At 39.5% G+C, this 10,113-nt stretch overlaps 1 protein-coding gene across 1 annotated transcript in view; it reads right to left on the reverse strand.

The window, feature by feature from the left end:
• PPP2R5C (protein phosphatase 2 regulatory subunit B'gamma) overlaps positions 1 to 10,113 on the reverse strand; it is a 117,674-nt gene that overhangs the window by 107,194 nt on the left and 367 nt on the right. The gene's annotated exons all lie outside the window — the stretch shown is intronic.

A 10,113-nucleotide genomic window follows, 5' to 3' on the forward strand; every position in this document is an offset into this window, starting at 1 on the left:
CAGGAATAAAGACACAGATGTAGAGAACAGACTTGAGGACACGAGGTGGGGGGAAGGGGAAGCTGGGAAGAAGTGTGAGAGTAGCACTGATGTATACACACTACCAAATGTAAAATGGATGGCTAGTGGGAAGCTGCTGCATAGCACAGGGAGATCAGCTCAATGCTTTGTGACGACCTAGAGGGATGGTATAGGGAGGGTAGGAGGGAGGTTCAAGAGGGAGGAGGTATGGGGATATATGGATACGTATAGCTGAGTCACTTTGTTGTACAGCAGAAACTAACACAACATTGTAAAGCGATTATACTCCAATAAAGATGTAAAAAAAAAAGGGGGGGACTTCCCTGGTGGCACAGTGGTTAAGAATCCACCTGCCAATGCAGGGGACATGAGTTCGAGCCCTGCTCCGGGAAGATCCCACATGTCACGGAGCAACTAAGCCTGTGTGCCACGACTACTGAGCCTGTGCTCTAGAGGCCACAAGCCATAACTACTGAGCCCACGTGCCACAACTACTCAAGCCCGTGCACCTAGAGCCCATGCTCCACAATGAGAAGCCACCGCAATGAGAAACCCGCGCACTGCAATGAAGAGTAGCCTCTGCTTGCCGCAACTAGAGAAAGCCCACATGCAGCAATGAAGACCCAATGCAACCAAGAAAAAAAAAAAGATGTTAAAAAAATAAAAAAGAATATAGCACGGTAAGTCACAAAAAGGTTGAAAAATACAATCTTAAAGAAAGGTAATAAATGAAAGATTCCAATACACATCTGATTAGAGCCAAAGGGAGAAAATAAAGGAAACTAATACAGAGATAACAACTGAAGAAATAATGGCTGAGAACTTTCTACAACTGAGGAAATATAACAATCCACAGACTCAAAGTGAATGGCAAAAAAGACTGATAAAAAAGAAATCTATACTTGGACCCCTGGCAGCGGAATCACTGAAAAAAAATCAATGTCATAGTCAAAATCAGAAAAGTGCCCAGAGATCACAAACAATACTTTCAAAAAGAATGAATTTGGGGACTTCCCTGGTGGCACAGTGGTTAAGAATCCACCTGCCAGCGCAGGGGACATGGGTTCAAGCCCTGTTCCAGGAAGATCCCACATGCCGTGGAGCAACTAAGCCCGTGTGCCACAACTACTGAGCCTGTGCTCTAGAGCCCACGAGCCACAACTACTGAGCCCGTGCGCCACAACTATTGAAGCCCACGCGCCTGGAGCCCGTGCTCTGCAACAAGAGAAGCCACCGCAATGAGAAGCCCGCGCACCCAACTAAGAGTAGCCCCAGCTCGCCGCAACTAGAGGAAAGCCCGTGCGCAGCAATGAAGACCCAACACAGCCAAAAATAAATAACTAAAATAAATTTTTAAAAAAAGGATAAGAATGAATTTGGCTTCTCAATACTAATGCAAGTCAAAAGGCAATGAAATACTTATCTTCAATGTACTGAAGGAACACAAAAATCTACGATTAGATATTCAGTGATTATCTTTCAAGAATGAGGGCAAATGACATTTTCCAGATAAACAGTTTGCCACCAGCAGACTCTTATCAAAGAAAATTCTAGATGATGTATTCAAACAAGGTTTTGACGTCCGATGGAAAGTCTGAGATGCAAATAGGAATGAAGAATAAAATGATAAATAAGTAGATAAATCTAAATGGTCATCAACAGAATAAAACAGTAATACTGTTATGGAGGACTTAAAAAGGTTGGGATTCAGATACTCAACGATGGAGGAGTCCAAAGAGATGGCAGCGGCAGCCCTCCTTTTCTGAGGTATGATTGACATAAAACATTATATAAGTTTCAGGTGTACAACATAATGATTTGATATTTGTATATACTGCAAAATGATCACCACAATTAGTCTAGTTAACAGTTAATATCCATCACCATACACAGTTACAAAACTTTTTTTTCTTGTGATGGGAACTTTGAATACCTACTCTCTTAGCGGCTTTCAAATATTCAATGCATTATTATTAACCATAGTCACCATGCTGTGCATTACGTCCCCATGACTTACTTATTTTAACTGCAAGTTTGTACCATTTGACATCCTTCAGCCATTTTGCCTACCTCCCCACCCCCTGCCTCTGGCAGCCATTTTTTTAAATTAATAGAATTTAATTATTGGGTTTACAGAAAAGCTGAATGTAAAGTACAGAGTTCCCATACCCCTCTCCACCCTCCCCTAGTTCCTCCTATTATTAACATCTTGCAATAATGTGGCACATTTCTTACAACTGATGAGCCAATATTGATACGTTACTATTAACTAAAGACCATAGTTTACATTACGGTTCACTTTGTGCATTCTATGGGTTTTGACAAATGTAAAATGCCATGTAGTCACCATTACGGTAACATATGGAGAGTTCCACTGTCCTAAAAATCTCCTGTGCTCTGTCTATTCATCCCCCCATTCTCCCAGCCACTGGCAACCACTGATCTTTTTATTGTCTGCACTGCCTTTTCCAAAATGTCATATAGTTAGAATCATACAGGATGCAGCCTTTTCAGATTGGCTTTTTTCATTTAGTAATATGCATTTAAGGTCTTTTCATGGCCTGGTAGCTCATTTCTTTTTATTGCTGAATAATATGCCATATTTTGGATCATGGCTTGTTTATCCATTCACCTACTGAAGGACATCCTGGTTGCTTCCAAGTTTTAGATATTTTGAAAAAATTGTGGCAGAGTTTTTTTAACCACCCCAAATTCTTGCATAAAATCATACAGTGCAACCAAGCAGGCAAAATCAAATACCCATAGCCAAAATCTACAACAAAATTAGGTGAAAATGTGTCCCCACAGACACGTGAGCATATAGGAGAGCCCACCAGCAGCCACAGGCTCGTGTGCTATCAGTGTCTGCGGGAAGACGGCAGAGAGGAACAACGGGTGTCCTCTGGAGCTGAGAACTCTGAGATAACCAGAGAGCCGGGTGAACCCACCTGAGAACAGCGGCTGAAAGCAGAAGGGGTCTGTACCCCACAATGGATGAGGGCAAGGAGTCTGCAGCCAAGACTGAAGGGGCCCTTGGAACCCTCAAAATTCAGCAGCCGTAGCTTTCTCCCAGAACTAGGTCACACTGGTGAGAAACTGCTGGGAAGAGAATCCAGACTGAACAGCAGAGGGGCAGGAGAGGAAATGGAAAAAGAAGGTCCAAATATTAGCAGGGGAAGAGAACCAAATCAGGGCACTCAGGAGGTAAGCCACCACATTTTAGAAAGTTTCACAAAAATAACCGAAGCTAGAGCTCTAGAGCCCAAGCTCCTCTTCTCTAATTTCACACACACACGAGCATCAGGAGGGATCAAAGTCAAGTCCTACACGGAGTTCTTATAAGGAAAAAGCGAAAAGGAACTAAACGACACCTACGCAGCAGTAAAAGCATGACAGGGAGACATCCCACAAAGACATTAAAAACTACAGCCTAATACTTCAAGATGAGACAAAAGACATTAAATAGCATAATGTCAAAGGACTACATGAATATTAATAGAAAAACTCAGAAATAGGTAATAACTCTGTAAAGAATTAAAAAAAAGAAAAAATAATTTCGGAAATGAAGATTAACTGAAAAGAATACAAGAGCAAATAAGCACAACATAAAATGCCTTACAGGGAACAGTACATAAAAAAGAGAAAAAAATTAAATCAAAAAGGAATGATAAAAACCCAGAGAGAGACAACAAACATAAAAACAGGCAAAGAAGATTCAATATTTATACAATAGGAGTCTCCACAGGAGTAAACGAAAGCAAGGGAACAGAACAAATCCTCAAAATAATAATCCAAGAAAAAGAGATTTGGTACTACATATTTAAAGAACATAGCATATATGTGGGAAAGTCAACCCAGAATGATATATTCCGAAATTACTGGACTTTAAAGAAGAAAAAAACCTGTTTAGGCATCAAAGCAAACAGACCAAGTAACTTGTAAGATAAAGAAAATTAAACTGACACCAGAGTCTGACAGCAATGCTTTATCACAGACGGAAGTGGAGGAACATCCTTAAGATACTCATGAAACGAAAACATGAACCGAGGACTTTCTATCCAGACATTCTTTGAAGTCTGAAATAAAAGTCTCCTAGAGAGGAAGCTTCACACCAAAATAATGAGGGGTATCAGCACAGAGACTGGAGGTGAGCACCAGCTGTACATTCCCGTGGGGAACAAGTGTAAACAGGGATGGGAGGGAGAGAGTACAGTTTGTCACAACTATGTGCTCTGAGAATGAAGGTAGTTAAACTATAAAAAAGGCGGAGGGGGAAGGAAATGAAAAGATGCAAAAATTTTAACCTTTCAGTCGTCACATTGGTCACAATGTTGGTATCATTTTTCTGAAAATACACTGTGTATAATGTGGGATAAAGTAAATGAATAATTATCTGGTACTTAAGTTCTATTTATTATCACTGATGTCCTTGAGAACCAAAAATCTCAGTGTGACAAAAAGGAGATATAAGACAGAAGTTAAATACATGCCTACAAACCTGCATTTGAATGGAAAATATCAGTTTGAACTCCTGATGTGCTATATCCTGAAAAAAAACCTATTTTCTAATTTGGTCTACTAAAAAGTCCTGTAAACAGTGACCATTCTAATAGCAACGAGAATCCTAGCACCCAGACTGTGGTCTTGAAATACCATTCCCCACTAAAAGGCAGGACTTCTTGGACAAATGACTGATTCTAAAACCTATACAGAAATGAAAAGAGCCAAGGCAATTCTGAAGAAAAAGCTGAAGGACTTACACTACCAGACACCAAGACCTCCTAGGGTGTGTTAGTGTTCTCCCGACACAGCTCAGGCAGCCAGGGGAAAAAAACAGAGCCCAGAAACGGGTCCGCACAGTGATGGTACTTTATTTACAACAAAGATAACACCACAGTGAGTGAAGAGTGACCTTTTCGACAAGGGTGCTGTGCCAGACAGAGAGCCACACGGGAAAGGAATTGTGACCTCTAGCATCACAGCAGAAACAAAACTTAACTCTACATAGACTGTACAGTCCAGTGCGAAAGGTCAAAGAAAGTTTTAGGAAAACAGACATAAGATAACATCTTCACTACTCTGTGGAAAGCAAAGATATATTAAACAGATCAAAGTACTCTCAAAGTGCTAACGCCTTTGAGAGTGAAAATTCAAGACACAAGAGTAGAAGAAAATGTGCAATTCCCATATCTACAAAGGACCTATATCTGAACTCCTACAAATCTATTTTTTATAAAATTTTACAACCTAGTAGAAAGAAGGGCCCAAAGACTTAAACCAGAACTTCACAAAATAATATATCTGAGCAGACGATAAACCTACAAAGAGATGTTTAACTTCACTCATCATCAGTTAACTTTGAAACCAGCTCACCAGAATGGCTAAAATGAAAGCCAAACTATAGTGGAACAAAGTATTTGTAACACATATATAACCAACAGAGAGTTCATATCCAGAATAAAAACTCTTTAAAAAAAGTTAAGAAAATGGCAGTCCAATGGAAAAGGGCCAATAAACATTTGTAAAAGCACCTGACCTCATAACAGAAGTGCAAATTAAAACAACAGTGAGATACCACAATGAGATAGCATGGTACTGGCATAAAACAGGCATATAGATTGATGTGATAAAAGTGAGAGTCCAGAAATTAAACTTTACATTTGTGGTCAATTGGTTTTTGATAAGGATACTAAGGAAACTCCATGAAAAAACAGCTACTGCAACAAATGGTGCTGGGACAACTGGATATCCATGTGCAAAAAGATGAATTTAGACTTCTACCTCACATTACACAAAAAATTAACTTGAAATGGATCGCAGACCTAAATATAAGAACTAAAACTAGAAAACTTCTAGAAGAAAACACAGGAAAAAAAACTTTGTGACCTTTAGTTAGGCAAAGAGTTCTTGGATGCAACATCAAAAGCAAGATCTATAAAAGAAAAATGTGATAAATTGGACCTCATCAAAATTCAAAATTTGGGGGCTTCAAAGACGCTATTAAAGAGTGTAAAAAGTCAAGACACAAACTGGGAGAAAATATTTGTAAATAATATACCTGATAAAGGACTCATATCCAGATTACATAAAGAATTGGCATAATTCAGCAATAAGAAGATAGGCAATTTAAAAACAGGCAAAAGATCTGATAGGCATTTCATCAAAAAAGATATACAGGGACTTCCCTGGTGGTCCAGTGGTTAAGACTCCACGCTTCCACCACAGGGGGCATGGGTTCGATCTCTGGCTGGGGAACCTGGATCCCGCACGCCATGCAGCACAGCCAAAAAAACCCTACAACGTATACAAATGGCTAACAGGTACATGAAAAGATGCTTAATATCTGTAGCCAGTAGGGAAATGCAAATTAAAACCATAAGGAGATAGATACCAGTACACACCCATAAGAAAGACTATAATCAAAAAGACAGACGATAACAAGTGTTAGCAAGAATGTGGATATATCGGAACCCCATACATTGCTGGTGGGAACTTAAAATGGTCTGGAAGACAGTTCAGCAGTTTTTTTAAAAAGCTAAACATAAACTTACCACACAAGCCAGCAGTTCCACTCCTAGGTATCTACCCAAGAAAGATGAAAATATATGTTCAAACAAAGACTTGTATTCAAATGTTCAGAGCAGCGTTATACGTAATAGCTAAAAAAACAACTCAAATATCCATCAATTGTTGAATAGATAAATAAAATGTGGGATGTTCATAAAATAGAGAATATTATTCAGCATTAAAAAGAAACTACTTTTGAGGTTTTGATGAACCTCAAAAACATTATATTAAGAGTCAAATGTAAAAGACTACATATTGCCGATTTCATTTATGTGCAATGTCCAGAAAAGGCAAATTTAGAGGCAGAAAACAGATCAGTGGTTGGCTGGAGCTGGGGATAGGAGTGGGGATTGATGGCAAATGGGCATAAGGTAATTTTTTTGATGGGTGATGGAAATATTCTAAAACTGTATTGTGGTAATGGTTGCACAACTCTACGTGTTTATTGAAATAATCAAAATTTCCAATTACAGTTAGTGAATTTTTCAGTATGTAAATTATGCCTCAATAAAACTCTTAAAAAAAGGCTATGATTTGAAAAGAAAAAGAAAAGAAAATCTATGGATAGAGCTGAAGTTATACTCAGAGGAATACATGGCTTTAAGTGAACTCTGTATTTAACTTAATAAATGAGGAAAACAATAAAATAAAACAAAACAGGATAAGTAATTAAGATAAAAGTAGAAGTGAAATATATTGAAAACAAAATAACCAAAAGAATAAATGAACTCATAAGGAGACATCACCACCACAGAGGTAAAAGAAATTAAAAGATTAAAGAACACAATGTACCACTCAATACATGACCAACTCTAAACTGACCTAACGTGGAAGGAATCTGCAGATTTATCACTGAGCAAAGCACTAGGCCCAGCTGAGTTCTAAAGCAACCTTTTCACCCTATGTCATGTACTGTAAGATGCATCTGTTATTCCACATTTGGTTTTTGCTAAAATCGGGTGCATTTTACAATCCCTGTCATCGGATGGCAGCATGAGAGAGTGGCATAAAAATGTACAGACCATCCTCAGGAAAGATCACAAATTGCCAGTATCAACACATTTTAGATTTGACAAAATACAGTAGTACAAAAAAGGAAGAAAACTATGGCCCAGCTTCACACAGTAGATATGAAAGCAGAGATTAACGAAAATTAATAAACTGAACCCAGCACGTAGAAAAGTTATAATATACTGCGACAATATTGAGGTTTATCTCAGTAATGCAAGAATAGCTCAAAACCAGAAAATCTGTCAACACAGCAATTATTAAATTAACATCTTAAGGAGAAAAATCATAGGGCACCTGATAAAATTCAGCAGCAGTGCTAGCACGAGACCAACCAGCCAGGGTGGTACCGGTAAGAGCCATGCAAATGTGAACCATGGAGCAGTAGCAGGCTGGGTGAAGGCGATTTACCAGAAACCAAGGGCCATTTTCACATGAAACGAGGAAATGCTGAAGCCTTTCACCAAAATGGGAGGTAACAGGGAGGCCTGCTCTCACCTCTGTTATCTCTGTGTTACTGGTCCTAGCTAACGGCATAATAAAATTAAAACCACCAGTATGTGTTGGTATAAATATTGGAAGAGAGAAAAAAGTATCTAGTTACAAATGACAGGAGTATATATGCAGATGCTAGTAAAAAATTACTAAGATCAATAAGAAAATTTGATAAGGTGACAGAATAAGAAAATATTTAAAAAAACAACAGCATTTCATCAGATTGGTAAGAACTAACTAGAAGTAGAAATGAAAAAAATATAACCCCATCACAAGAGTGACAAAAACTATAAAGCACTTAGGAATAAATTTAATGCAAAGGTAAAGAATCCCAAGAAACTCATAAAACCTTCTAAAAAGTCAGAAAACAAGACCCGAAAAATGGAGGTGATGCACCAGGCTCCTAGATGGAAAAAGAGTATCATAAAAACATGAATCTTCCCCCAGTTAATATACCTTTAATGTAATTCCAATCAATTCCTTTTTTTTCTGAACCAGACAAAATCACTTTAACATGCATAAGGAGGTGCTAATATTCTGGAACAGCCAAGAAAGATGCACCAAACAAGGCCAGTGAGGGGCATGCCTTGACCAGTGTGAAATTCTGGATATGTGGGTGTGCTCCTTCCAGGCACAGTGTAAGTACAGGCTCTGCCTGGCAGAGCACAGCCCTGATGGGCACTAGGGACAGGGCCTGGACCCTGAAGGCTCAGCAATAGCCACGGGAAGCCTTTTCCACCCCAGACATTTGAGTGTTCCGGCTGGGCCTCCTCAGGGCACTGGGGAGGAGTGACAGCAGGCCAGTGGGCGAGGGTGCTGGCCCCAGCAGAGCAGGCTCTTGGTTTTGTTTGATGTGGTCCCCCCGAACCTAGAGCAGGGCCGGTTTCCAGGTGTTCCACACAATATCTGATGAATGAATGAATAGCATCAGAAAGGTATGGACTATCTGGGAGGGGAGACTCCTCAAAAATGACCTATATGCATGTCATCTACTACAAAGCTAAACCAAATATAAGCCAGATACAAGCTCTGTAAAACGCAGCGAGAGGAGAGCCTGGATTCCTAGCAAGTGAGGGGCCAGAAATGCATCTGTGAATCCATAAATCCCTCCCTCTATCCACTACTCCATCCCTCCACCTCTCCCTCTCTCCATCTACCCCTCCCCCTGTCCAGCAATCCCGGACACCTGCACTGAGCTCTGGCTTTCTGCCCTGCAGTGCGGAAGGCGCTGGAATACACCTGTAGAGATGACAAACTTCCTGCTCCAAGTTCATACGTGATGAAAATTAACTGTAGAAGACCCACGGCTATGAATTTAAGGTGTGAAAATTGTCTGATGTTTCCTTACACTAGTCTTATATTTTAGTAAACATAAAAGTGTTCAGAGGTTCACATTTGACTTTGGGGTCCTTACCCTATTTCCCCAATAAGGTTTTATGTACTTCAAGATCTCCTAGAGGAGCACTTTTAGGGGTTGAACACCCTCAGACAGAAAGGGGTGGCTGTGCTGTTTGGGGGGAGGTTTGAAGCAAAGAGCACTGTTCCCTGACTAGTCTCAAGTAGGAAACCCTGGGTAGAGGTACTCCCCCAAATGAGTCACAAGGAGAAAGTCCATAGGGGACTATTGTTATAGCCCTCACTTCCCCAACACCAGAATAATGAAGAGCCTCTACCACGGTTTTTACAATTACTCTACTTGTAGTTACTCCTTTCTGAAGTTCTGGAGTTCTAAGACAAATGAAAGAGGAGAATTACTTAAAAGAAAATTGGCTATAGCTTAATTACAATTAACAGGAAAAGATTTAAAGTCTTTCCTCTGCGTGTGTGTTTTTTTAAAGTGTTTTGTACCTGTAATGTACTCGTGATTACATTTTTATCTTAAATAGCTCTGGAATTTGAAATATTAGTTGGTTAAGTTAATCACATTCAATCTAAAAAAACTGAATAAAGAAAAAATAACCCTACAGAATTTAAACACAGCAAAGGTACAAGAAACTAGCAAACTATCAAAAGGTTACTCTT

Source organism: Lipotes vexillifer, unplaced genomic scaffold (assembly GCF_000442215.2).
Source record: "Lipotes vexillifer unplaced genomic scaffold, Lipotes_vexillifer_v1.1 scaffold584, whole genome shotgun sequence".
Lineage (NCBI taxonomy): Eukaryota > Metazoa > Chordata > Mammalia > Artiodactyla > Lipotidae > Lipotes > Lipotes vexillifer.